Source organism: Abramis brama, assembly GCF_963993115.1.
Source record: "Abramis brama genome assembly, chromosome: 18".
Classification (NCBI taxonomy): domain Eukaryota; kingdom Metazoa; phylum Chordata; class Actinopteri; order Cypriniformes; family Leuciscidae; genus Abramis; species Abramis brama.
Genome location: NC_139980.1, coordinates 10,668,430 through 10,680,576, shown reverse-complemented (window position 1 = coordinate 10,680,576; position 12,147 = coordinate 10,668,430).

The following is a 12,147-nucleotide window of genomic DNA, read 5'->3' as shown; positions in this document are numbered from 1 at the left end:
ATCTTTCATGATAAAAATGTATCCTTCTTAGCTGCAGGAACTCAATCTCATTTCCTTTGGAATGGGGGGAATTGGAAATGTCCTGCAATGATCTGCCAAGCCAGGAAATATCTTTAAACACAAACTCTGGCACACATGGATATTTTTGGAAATTTCTGGATGTGGATATGCGCGCACACACACACACACACACACACACACACACGTCTGGTTCACTATATTTGTGGGAACTCTCTATAGACTTAATGGTTTTTATACTGTACAAACTGTATATTCTATCTCCTTACACTAACCCTACCCCTAAACCTACCCATCACAGAAAATTTTCTGCATTTTTACATTTCCAAAAAAACTCATTCTGTATGATTTATAAGCTTGTGTACCCATGGGTACCTCTATTTAGGTGACATGAGTCCCCATGAGTCTGTGCATTCAGGTTGAAGTCCCCACCGGGATAGAAAAACACACACTCATGTACACACACACACACACAACCCACAATATACAAAACACTGGAAAAATGTGAGAGCTCTGACAATGGGCACCAAAGTAGTCACCCTATAATAAAAAAATAAAAAGTGTAGTTAATGGAGATGAATTCCTCAAGAAATAGCACAGTAGGCCTACGTTGTATCCTCCATTACTCTCATTCCTTTGAGTTTTGAAATACACCATAAATATTAGCCAAAACAAACTGAACCACCTCCTTAATATTTGTGATCCATATGATCAACATGATCTTATTTTTCATATATTCACCAGCACTTTCGCTTGGAGCAATAAATCCATGCACCCAAGTTCTGCCGCCACCTGGTGGTATATTGGGTGAGTGAAGTTGGGTGATGACAGGTCCAGGAGCAGTCCTGTCGAACCTGCACAAATAAATATAAATAAATAATTTATATACTAAACGTTTTAATATGAAATATGATGTAAATAAATATGATTAACCTATATGGCAACAGACTAGACACTTAGCCACGCCCTTACTTTTCTAACTTAGCCTTACAGTGATCAGAGTTGCCAAATCCTCTTATAACACGCGACTTATTCTTCTTTTTTCGGTAAGTCTTCTATAGGCTATATTCACAGCTAACAGGTTAAGTAAAATATAATTAATATATATAGGCTAATAGTGCATATATTTAGCGAAAGAGTTCATTTCTCTGGAGAACCAAGCTGAATGGACACTGAAATTATTTGCCTGAGGTAAGGTAAAATGCAATGTTATGTGATAGCCTAATGTTTACAAGCTGTTTTATTGATGTATTTCCGCCGTTGACACGAGATACATTTCAGTAATTAATCTTTCAACATACCTTCAGATGTTCATTCATGTTAAGGAAGAGATGATTGCGTTTAACGTTACTGCCGCTCATACAGCAATCTGCCTCTCCACATCAAAGAGCGTTAAAACGGCCATTTTTTGTTTCAATTTCATGATAAAATGTACAGAATTTGAAAGATGACACTTTGTTTCTTATCTTATTATTAAGTATCAAAACGCAGAGCTTATTGCAATTATTGGTGGTTGGTGGCTAAAAGGCTGTATTCGTCGTGTACACACAAGCGGCAACATTCTGATCTGAAAAATGAAGCCTACCCGGAAGTGCGAAAAACTGCAATACATCGAAAATCCGCTAGGGGAAGGTCCCAAAAGGGAGCAAATGTCCATAGCCCCCATGTTAAAATGTCCGTTTTCACAGCATAAATTCATGTTTTTACAGGTTGGTCCCATGGACTTTTATTGTATTTTTCGATAGGTTCCGAGTGCCTGACAACCATGAGGGCTGTGAATTTTTTTCTAACTCGTTAGTTTCGATCGTATTTAGATATAAAATGTATGACAATAAGGGCGTGGTTAACTTTGATTGACAGCTTGATTGACAGCTGACAAGGCAGCGCCATGGAGAATGACAACATAAGAAGCGCCATTTTTTAATACAGTTGACATATAATACTACTGTTTCTGTATCATGAAATGTAGTTTTAAGAGTTTTTCAGGCGAGAATGTAGTTGTTTAAAGCTCAAATCTGTGGTTTATTTATAAAGATTTATGAAAATTGTATCCAGTTGTGAGATCCCGCGATGTCCGGGCGCTCGGCATTCATGTACCCTGCCTGGAACAGCCTTTCCTCGGCTAGTCGTTCTGAGGTTTGCCGCTGTCTCTGGTGTCTCTGTAGTGGTTAAACATGAGATATAATTTGTCTTGTGTATATCTAACGGGGGATTTTTGGTTTCGTGAATCTATAATTTGTTCCCTGGCCAATCGTTTTGGCTGAGGGGAAGTTTCATAACTTTATAAGCTATTTAACTTTACCGTTGTATGGTTAGACTAGAGCGCTGACTTTACTTTGTATGTTTGACTGAATTGTTTGCTTTATTTGTATAGCTTCTTGTAACTTTACCTTTTACTTTTATAATGGCTAATATTGATAAAAGTGAAATTTAACAAAAAGACTGGGTTGAGTTTTGTCATTTTCAATTTTAATACAACGAATATGATCTGTAATGTTGTTTACTGCAACATCTGTTGTTTAGTACAAATGCACATATTGCCTGGACCATATTAAAATGTTTAATATTTTTATATTATATTTAAAACGAAAAGAGGCAGGTTTGTGTTTTATATTTAGTTTTTTTTTATAAATAGGCAAACGTTATGTGCAGTGAATATAATCAATACACGTTGGCTGAACCACATTTGTGTGGCTATAATGTTTAAGAGTTAGTATGGTGTTTTATAACATATTTCGTTGCCTAAAATATACACAGAGATAACCGGAGTAGCAGAGCGAGCTGAGTGACGCGCTGCGTCAGAAGGTGGGCGGGGTTAGGATTTCCCAAGATTTTCCAAGATGGCGCCGCCCATACCCTCCATAAACGGCTTCAAACCCGTTCTTCAGAAAGTCTATGGGTGACGTCACAGACGCTTTGTCCATATTTTTTACAGTCTATGTGTACACACAAGAACTACCGAAAATTACAATTTAATCAAATAATTTTATGACATAAGGTAAATTGAGGTCAACCTCAACAATGTGCAGGGCTCCTTCTGTAGCCTACGCCAGCTATCATCGCGGTTTTTCGGTTCGGTTTACTTTGAATATCGTTATGCGGTGCCCCTATAATTGATGAATATTGGGCTTGTTTTGAAGCTGCGGTTGCTTCCTTAATTGCTTACTTGTCTTGCGAGAGTTGGCAGCACTGTTAGTAAGCTAATGGTAAAGATCTCGAATCATTTAAAGGGGTGGTTGATTATGAATTCACTTTTCTAACTTTTCTTAGTGTGTAACGTTGCTGTTTGAGAAAAAACAACATCTGCAAAGTTATAATGTTCAAAGTTCAAAGCAAAGGGAGATATTTGCTTTTAAAGAAATCGCTTTGTAAGGACTACAACAAACGGCTCCTTGGAACTACACAACATTCCTCCTGGGTTAGTGACATCACCAACCCTAAAATTTACATAAACCCCGCCCCCGGAACTCGATGATTATCAAGACAGAATATGCTAATCAATGACTAGAAGATAACTACACATAAACTACATCAACTAACCATTCAGAAACGTCCTGTTGCATTCTACATGTTGTCACTTCTTCTCGAGTCTCTCCATCATTGTCTGAATCCGGTTTGAACATAAAAGGCTAAAAGTTTTTGAATTTTTCAGTGCATGTCTGTGTGAGTGCAAGCTGTTGAAGCTCCGCCCCCTGTGCTGGGAGCAGCAGCTCATTTGCATTTAAAAGAACAGACACAAAACGGTGTGTTTTTGCTCACCCTCAAAAATTTACAATTTTAACATGCTATATCAAAATATCTGTGGGGTATTTTGAGCTAAAACTTCACATACACACTCTGGGGACATCAAAGACTTATTTTACATCTTGTGAAAAGGGCATTATACCACACCACCCCTTTAAATCAGGGGTGCCCAATCCTGTTCCTGGAGATCTACTGACCTGCAGTGATCCAACACAGATTACTGTCTGTATTATCAAGAGCTCCTGAAGATCTTAATTAGTGGGTTCAGGTGTGTTTCATAGGGTTGGAGCTGAACTCTGGAAGGTAGAACTCCAGGAACAGGATTAGGCACCCACAATTTAAATCAGGGGTGTCAAACTCAGTTCCTGGAGGGCCACAGCCCTGCAGAGTTTAGCTTCAACCCTAATTAAACACACCTGATCAGCTAATCAAGTCCTTCAGGCTTATTTGAAAACTGCAGGTGTGTGTGTGTTGAAGCAGGGTTGGAACAAAACTCTGTAGGGCTGTGGCCCTCCAGGAACTGAGTTTGACACCTGTGATTTAAATGAAAGGAAAAATTCAACCTTGAAAATTAAAAAATCGACTACAAGAGAGTTTATAAATCTATAAAAAATAAAATAAATGAAGAGGACGATAAGTGACAAAAATCATATCTGATGATGACATTCCTTCTCATTTGCGGTGTACTCTTTGATGACTGCAGAGTCCAATCCTTGATCCACAAATGTTGGGCATATAAAGTCTGAGTTTGTAGGGGCAGGCATGGCTGTATGTCTCTCTAGTCTTTTTTTGTTGTTTTCTTATTTCTGTCAGATTCCAGCTGCACTATTCCTGTGTGGCAGAGCTGCTTCCAGGTGGTACGGTTTGCTGCTAATTCTTCCAGGCATGAGGGGTTCATTTGACACTTTCTTAGTGATGTTTTTAGTTGGTCTTTGTACCGCTTTTTCTGACCCCCTGCAGAACCCCCTGATGGAGCTGACCATAGAGGATTTGTCATGGCAGACGATCTTGAGGCAGCCTAATAACATGCCCAAGCCAGCGTAGTTAATGTTCAGTGACCGTTTCCTCAATGCTCTTGCAGTTTGTCCTAGCAAGTACTTCAGAATGTGGTACATGGTCATAGCATGATGTGATCCCCAAGATTCGCTGCAAGCACCTTATATGGAAACGCTCCAGCAACCTTAGGTGGTGGCTGTATATGACCTTGGCTTCACAGCTGTAAAGAAGAGTGGTGATGCAGACAGCTTCATAGATAGTAAATTAAGCGCACAATTGAAGGTGCTTATTTTGAAAGACCTTACGTAGAAGTTTGCCAAAGGCTGCATAGCCTTGCTTTATCTCATTTTTTATTTCGTAATCAAGATAATGCAGTCCTCTGATACAATGCTGCCTAGATACTTAAGATGGTACTATTGTAAGTGGTTGTTGTTCTATGGTAAAAACAGGCATGTTGGAGGTGGAGGGTTGAGCCTCCTTTGGCATATCACTTCAGTCAGCTATAGGTCTTCACAGCAGCAGCAAGGATAATTTTTATTATCCTTTTATTATCCACAAGCACGCAGTTATCAGCATACTGCAAACTCAAGGTGGCAGCCTGGAACCTTCAAATATTAAAGAGGTGTCCATCAAACCTGAAGTCAACAGTGATCCCATGGCTGCTTTCAAGTTTATCATGCAGAAGCTTTGTGATAAAGGAGGTAAATGTTAAGAAGTACAGGTGCCAGCACTCATACTTTTCTTACCCCAGTACATACTCTAAAAGAATCCGACTCCTGACTACTTTTGGTCACACAAGCTACCATTCCTTCATGGAACTGTGACAAGATGTTACAAAATTTTTTTGGCCAGCTCAGTGTCGAATGGTTTGGAGAGATTGACAAAAGCCATGAAAAGGTCTCACTGTGAAAATTATGTCCACTGTACTATGATTCTTCCTGAAACCACACTGTGATTCTGGCAACAGATGTCCAGGATCTCCACAAGCCTACACAGCATGATTTTTGCCAGGATCTTATCTGCAACACCTAGGAGCGAGATAGATTTTTCACCCTTGTTTTTATATAAAGTGACAATGTTTGCAATGCATCCCTCCATTGTTGAGGGACACACTCCTGTTCCCAGACCTGCAGGATGTATTAATGAATCATCTTGGTATGAAGGTAGCCATCCTGTTTAAGGAGCTCTGGTGAGATGCTGTCATTCCCAGGGGCCTTATTAATTTTGAGGGAGTTGATAGATTCATTTATGACATAACCAAGATAGTTTTATTTATTTATTTATTTATTTATTTTTAAAGACATTTATAATATTATAAACGTATATGGGCCACAGGGGCAGTCATAATACTTTCTCTCAAGTTTTGAGAATTCGAGAATTCAGGCGGGCATGCCTGTGTCTATGCGGGTTTGTTGTGACTCCTTGTGCATCTGAATCATCTTGACAGTCTGTAGAAGAGCTGATGGTGGCTTCAGATGAACTTAACAGTGAGTTCTGGGCTGACCGAGATCTGGCCATGCCTTTTCATTTAAAAGCATAGCGAGGGCTTTTAACTTCTGTTTCTTTTATTTTATTTTAATCCTTGTCAAAGTTTCTCTCATATGCACTTTGTGTAGGCTATATGCAGAAAAATATTACAATATGAATTCAAACACTCATTTTTGAGCATGGACGAGTTCAATCATGAAACATGCATTGTCATCTGCTATTAATTAAAAGGGTGTGTTCAACATGTTGTACTGAAGTCATGATTGATTTATTGAGCTATTTATTGAGATTTATAGAATTTTACTCAAATTATTCATTTTCTTTTTAAAATTCTGTCATCATTTACACGCCCTTATGTCATACCAAACCTGTATCTCTCTTCTGCTGAACACAAAAGAAGATAGCCTATTTTGAAAAATGTTGACAACAAGTTTCGGTGACCATTAACATCCATGATATGAAAAACATTTTTTTTTATATTCCACAGATGTCATACAGGTTTGAAATTACAGAGGTTGATTAAATGATGATAGCATTTTCATTTTTGGCTGAACTATCCCTTTAAAGGCATAAAAGAAAATGAATAATTTGGTTAAAATTCTAAAATGTAGCTTAACAAATCATTCATGAGTTCAACATAAAGTTTCAAAAACAAGGTTTAACAGTTTTGGCATTAAAAATCACTGCTGCTGTTGTGTAATGTAAAACAAGTTAGCAATTATGCCTATGCAATTCATGTCAACGTATTTCATTTCTTGCATTCAAGACAACAATGAAAATGAAAGACTTGGGCATGACATGCCTCAGGGCTCAACATGGAAGTTACTGTAAACAGGCCAAACCCTGCTTTCTTTCACATGCTTTCCTCTTCATCTTAGGTGGAAACAAATGAGTGAATAAATTTATGAAGGAAAGCAGATAGGAACATGTGTAAGTGATGATAGCTGTATCTTGACGTAATAAACAAAAATGATGCTGGGTAGTCTATGTATGCCTAAGTTTCAACCTGTTATCAGATGCCAAGATGGATGCATAGCTCAGCCTGGGCAGCAACCGAACGTCCTGCAGCCTCTAGAGGGAGTATGTATCTCACTTTCCACAGCAGGCTTCTTTACTCCAATCAAATTCTGTGCATGAACTAGTCTTGCTCCTAAATTCTTCAAATATGAGGGACAACATTAGCACAGACGATGACACACCAACACCTTTAGGCAAAGTTTGTAAGACGCTATAAAACACATAAAAGAGTATGTGAATTATGTTGAGCTTTAATGGTTTGCTTTATCAGACTTGCTCTTAAGGGGGTCGCACACCGGACGCGCAGCTCAGCGCCACGTCTTTTAAATTCGAACACATTATTCTCTATGAGAGTACACACACCGGCGGCGTCTGTCCGCGGCGCCCAGCAACGGCTTAGGACCGTGTTCAAAATCCAAAAAAGCGCCATTTACATAGTTTTATATTAAATTTACATTTATGTGTCTCAAATCGTACTTAATGTATACGGACTTCACCCTGTGCTGCAATATACATTTAATTTTATATTTATTTACAGAAATCAGAAAATTGCTGATGTTATCGGATTTTCAGGTGAGAGCTGCCCTAGACGTGGGCGCGGCGCGGCGCTGAGCTGCGCGTCCGGTGTGCGACCCCCTTTAGATTGCTATTCACATCAGGAACAGAAACTTTTGAATGCATTACGATATACATCATAATTTTCCCCAAAGCAATATTCTTTTATCCACTTTAAGAGACTGACAGCTGCCCTGAGGACCATCTGTAAAACTGTCAGGGAAATATGTAGACATCAGAGAGATAGACACAATTTAAAGCTTTAACCTGTTCAACATGCCTAATCCAACAGCGGCTCACCAGATTAAACTCTGAAATAGACAAGACTGCAGATGATTAACACCATGAATTATTAGAGGCTTCCCTCGTTTGGCCATTAACATAAAAGCATGCAAATTAAATTCCATCCCAAAGTAGCATTTGTACATTAACAGGACTCAAACCTCTTTAAAATATTCCTGAATTCTTCACTTTGTATGTAAGGCTTGAGGTATATCATTCACAACTGCACCTTGACTCAGTTGTATTATGGTTACACATTGTGATGGCCTGTGTTTAGAGTGTAGCCTAGTGTAAAAAGGTGATGTTTTGAAGAGTTTAAGATGGTATCACTTTGTCGGCTTCTTTATTGTCAAATCCACGTCATGGAGGAAACTGAAAAACATTCTTTTATTTGACTTTTTCCACCCACAAATGGAATTTCGAGCTGCATTTTATACTACAGGCCTATTTTTGAAAATATGTTTAATCTATGCTCACATCATACAACTCCATAGGGAGTTGTAAGTCAACTCCGACTTAAAGGGTTAGTTCACCCAAAAATGAAAATTCTGTCATTAATTACTCACCCTTCGTTCATCAGAAGACCTCATCTTCGGAACGCAAATTAAGATATTTTTGATGAAATCCGAGAGCTTTCTGTCCCCCCATAGACTGCAACGTAATCACCACTTTCACGGCCCAGAAAGGTAGTGAATTGGGTAGGTAGAATTGGAAAGGCAGTGGTTAATGTTATGAAGTGACTTTGTGTGCAAAAAAAAAAAAAACTTTATTCAACAATTTCAAATCCTAAATGTATATGACTCTTCTTTCAGCCAAACAATGGATCTTCCAAGCTTTACAATGGGAGTGAATGGTACCTTAGATTTTGATGCCCAAAAAAGTGAAGCCCATCCATCCATCATAAAAGTAATCCATATGGCTCAAGGGTGTTAATAAAGGCCTTCTGAAGTGAAGCAATGTGTTTTTGTAGAAAAAAAAAGATATTTATTACTTTATAAACTATAATCAGTGGCTTCCGGTAAGTATAGGATTTCGTATTTGGCACTTTAAACAGAAACAAAACAGACAAGACTGTCAGGGCAGGACCCTGACAAAAAACCTTTAAATCTAACAGATGTAGAAGGAATATGTTCCATCCATCATGCCAGACTTTAATTAAAATAATCAGTCACTGATATGGAAATATTAATTTATGTGATGGAAAAAAGCAGAAACAGTATCTCAATAGTTAGAATCTTTTAGCCGAAGACATGATGCAAAAAGGATACATTTCAAATGAGATCCTGACATTAATGTTTGTTAGGACTGCATGAATCATGAAATAATTGAATAAATCTCAAAAGCTAAACTGGAAAAGATATTAAATTGGGAATGCTACATAGAGCAGTGGACAAATGGTTTCACATAAATACAGGGTTTTATCTTTTAATGGGCTATTACTCATTGCAATGTTTTGGTGATGTTTTTAATTAAATCTGATTGGGACCCTCTGTCCACATTTTAGTTTCAAAAGCACTGTTTAAAAAAAAAATTTAAATTAAGTATTTTGATATCAATAAATGATAATCAACAGCTTGTTTTGGCCAATATTGATAAACAGTCATTTTTAATTTTTCTTTTAACAACTACTTTAATTAGCTAGCTAATTTATTAAAACACAAACTTAACAAAATATAGTTGTCATTAATCTTATAATCAATGCATATAAAGTTTGCACGACAACAATGTACTAAAAATGGAAACTTTTTTCTTTGCGTTTTTCGCATACAGACGACAACGTTGTCTAAGCAAACCCCGTTCACACGGATCCGCGAAAACGATTAAAAACGCTGTATTATGCTGCAGGCCAGTAGTTGGTGATGTCACTTTGTAAAGAAAAACTATACGCACTTATTGACTGAACACGTAATACGCATGCAAATGACGTCACCGTTTTCACAAATTCACGTTCGTCCTTGAAATGGCCAAAATGCATAAAAAGTTGGCCCCTAAGTGATCTTACCTCAAAACTTCTTTCTAATTTGCTGATAAATTAGAAGACAATAATGGGTAAATTACTTATTTGCTGCCATCCAATACAATGTTTACCTCAAATAAAAATGACTAGATTTTGATTTCAGATCTCCTTTATATAGCCTATAGTAACACAATGACATCACATCACAATGAATATCTGTCACAATACTAAACTAATTAGGTTCCCTATAAACAATTAGTGTTATTCCAACTATCAGCAGCTGTGATCTAGGGATTACCTCAATCAGACTGATGCAATTATGCTCCACAAACAATACAAATCAACAGGTTATGGTAAGTGCAGTGAGCTGGACAGGATGTGTCCTCTCTCTCTCTTTGCTTCTGGAGTGTGTTGCCACAGCTGGTTTGAGGAGGTCTGTAGGGAGTGATAAGGCTGGTTAGTGATAAGATTCAAATCTTGAGTATGATGTCATACATCTGAATAAGGGTTTAGAGAGCTGGAGAGAGTTGCTGGATTTCAGGATGTTTGTTTTTAATTCATAAATGTAGAGTCTCTCTCCCTGGGACAAACGGACATAGTGAATGGATCTTATACCTGTGTGTGTGTGTGTGCACAGTAGTGAGTGCCTGTACAGTGCCTCTCCAGCTGTACAGGAAGGGGGTTAGCTCTCAGGTTGTCAATTCCACGAGTGTGAGTCTCCCACGTCACATTCCACTCATCCACACAGCTGTGTTTGTGAGAAAAACAATCTCGAACGGAAAAGACAAGCAAACTAATGAAGAGACAATAGCCCTCCTCCAGCTCCGCTCATACGCATACACACTCTTTTGACCTTCTGTGTGGACAATTGAGTAAATCCCCCTGTTTTATTCAGGCCCACTGAATTTACTAGGCATTAGACCATGAACAGACATAAAAACCTTGTGTATTTCAGCATTTTCTATGTGTTAGTCGTGGCCTGGCATTGTGAAACCATTGTCAGTGTGTGAAAGGTGTTGGTGAGGTAATCTTTGCCAAGCACAATTTATTTGTCATTAAGACTAATCACATATGTGGGTTAACTGTTAGCAGACATAAAAAGAGCTTATTGTTTGAGAAAGACATTTTTACAATGTGTGCAAGTTGTGAGTACAGAAAATGACTCTATTTGAGCTTGAATGGACTGGATAACAATACGATTTTATTTGTTCTGCATTTACAAAGCAGGATGTGACAGCTAGGAATTTGAATATGAAGTGAGTGTGAGACTGTTATACTGATTTCTTTGGATTAGCTTTGTTATGGATGAACAAGTAAAATTTTATATGACAAGAACAAGGGCCACGGAGATTTCAAGGACAATTAGACATCCATAGACTGTAACCCTGCAATTTATGTGAAAAGAAATGTCTTTTCACTGGTTGAAGCATTAACAATGTGTGTTTTTCTTCCGATGTTTTGTTTGCTCGTGTGTTAGCGTCTGTGATGGTGGACCGCTTTGGGTTGTGAGCTTGTGAATAGATTGTAGAGGAAGGAAAGTTGATTTCCTTGTCCTGTGCGGATCCAGAGAAACAGGATGTTTGTATGATGTCCACAAGAATACTCAGTGATATGATAAAAGGTGACACTCTTCTTCTGAGTGTGTCTGATGAGTCTTCAATCTACTGTATGTAGCCAGGATGCCCTGGAGGATGTTTTCTGTGCGTGTGTATTTTCTTTATCTCGTTTGAAGAATGTAATTTATGCTATAAACAAACGTCATGGTGGTTTATTGACTTAGTGTCCAATTGCATGAATGAGATACTGTTGGCCCAGCAAAACATGTATGGGGAAAAAACTTAAGGTTCAATACTGTAACGTTTAACCAAAAAACAAAAAACAAACACTGACCTGCTCAAACAAACTGCTACCCCACAGACATTCTACAGACTAAGTAACTTTGCAAGTACATGTCAATTTATTCTGCTAATCCTAACCCTAACCTAACAGTCTACTAATGAGAGTTAGTTGACATTTAGTTGAAAATAATGAGAGTTAGATTACATGTAGCAAAGTTATTTATAGTTAGTGTAATGTGTAAAAAGTGGACT